This window comes from Cotesia glomerata, linkage group LG1 (assembly GCF_020080835.1).
Source record: "Cotesia glomerata isolate CgM1 linkage group LG1, MPM_Cglom_v2.3, whole genome shotgun sequence".
Lineage (NCBI taxonomy): Eukaryota > Metazoa > Arthropoda > Insecta > Hymenoptera > Braconidae > Cotesia > Cotesia glomerata.
In genome coordinates, this window is record NC_058158.1 from 17,337,134 (window position 1) to 17,339,139 (window position 2,006).

A 2,006-nucleotide genomic window follows, 5' to 3' on the forward strand; every position below is an offset into this window, starting at 1 on the left:
AATTTTTGCGCCTCGGAGGCTGGATAAAATTCGGTGCATGATCGGTAACGGGTACGCTGATTGTTTGGTCTTTTTATTTAAAGGGCGATAATCGATACACATGCGCTAGGTATTATTTTTCTTTGCGACCATAACTGGTGAACAAGCCCAGCTACTATTTGAGGGTCGAATATATCCTTTTTCGAGTAATTGGTTAACTTTTCCGTGTAATGCTCTCATTACTGGCTGACTGCGGTTAACAGCACACTGGGGCTTCGTCAGTTATCTCGATGCGATGTTGTACTAGGTTAGTAACTCCTAATTTGGCGGTTTTATTTTTGTCAAATTCTACCGCGAGGAAATTACTTAATTCTGATCGTTCTGATGAAGATAAGACATTTATTGTTAGCGGTTTAGTTTTATTTGTGCGGGAACGAAATCGATGTTTTGTAGAATTACCGCCTAAGTACCAAGTGGCGATTTTTGATTCTACGTGAACGTCTGCGGACTGCCAAAAATTGATACCGAGAATAACTGGGGTTGATAGTCTAGGTAATACACTTAACCAGGTTAACATGGTTTTTCCGTCAAGTTCTACTTTAAATGGCGCGCCTCCGCGGGTGTATGTTGAAGCAGAGTCGGCAATGTTACTCCTACGGTACTAGTGGGGTCTGGGCTTAACTCCTGAGTTTTACAGTTGTCATTAGTTGGCTCTACAGAAATATTAACTGGAGTAATAGATAAAACGTGTGTTTGACTAGCTGTTTCAGCAGTACTGTTTGTCTCTACTACAACGGTTTTGGCCCTGGCTGCTGTAGAGGGATACACCAGGGCACCTACTCGTTTTTTGGCTCCGGGTTTCTCGGTAACGGTGGTAAACCGGCCCTAGCCCGAATCTCGTCGGTGGTTTTCGCGCAACACTTGTCAGCTGTATGTCCATGACGTCCACAGCGTGCACAAGGTGCGGAAGATGAAGGTGGGGAGAGTGTTTTTTGTAAGTTCTCAAACATGCCTTGTATCGTGGCCTGGAGATTGTTTATTGAAGATACGATCACGTCTGAGGTGTCGCTTTTTGGGGTTTCTTTACGCGAATTAAATTGTTTATTTCTTGAAACCACGTCTAAAGTTGTTTTTTCATTATTCTCAGTAATTGACGCGTCTTGATAAGGATCTACATCGGTAACGGCATTCATACGCGTTCTTGATTTAGTGTAATTCTGATTTTGTGTTTTCGATTTACTCGGTTGTTCCGGTTTAAGTGGATTACAAGTATCCATAATCGATTGCCATGCGCCAACGCGTTAGTATAACATTGAATAAGTATTAATACGTTCTTCCGCAAATTTAAATAAGAATTTGGAATTAAATATTTGGATAATAATTTTTACTTGTCGGCTTTCGGGTAATGGCTCTTCTAATTGAGCAAACACGCTTTGCATTCGATTAATAAATGCAGCTCCCTGTTCATCTTCAGCTTGTCGATATGAATAGATTTTTTGTAAAAAGGTTTCGTCTGATTGGTGAGTTTGCCATACTTTGAAGTGTGTTTTAAAGACTGACCAGCCGACAAATAAATGCTCATTCTGATAATACCAGTCTAAAATATTACCAGTTAAAGTTGAAGCTACTACTGGCCTAAAGTTGTCTAAAGGTATATCATTACTGACCATTCGCTGTTCTAATGTCTTAATAAATTTTTTGGCATCTAACTTTACAGATGAATCGCGCGGAGGGAAAAATACATTCCATGATTTCGCAGTTCGGCAAATGTCATTAGTCCGTAAGGGTGCAACTGTACTCGGGTACATGTACGAGGGGGCAGCGCTTGGGACTATGCCTGGAATAGTATATGTGTATTGTTGTGTCTGTGACGCAGGCACATGAAAAGAAGCGATCGGTGCTGTATAGGTGTGTGTCACATGAGGTGCAGTAGTGTGTGACTGTACGTGTGTGCTTGGTACGTAGTATGGTATCGGTGGTGCTGTATAAGTTTGAGTTATATACGGCAACGTGGTGTGTGATTGTAC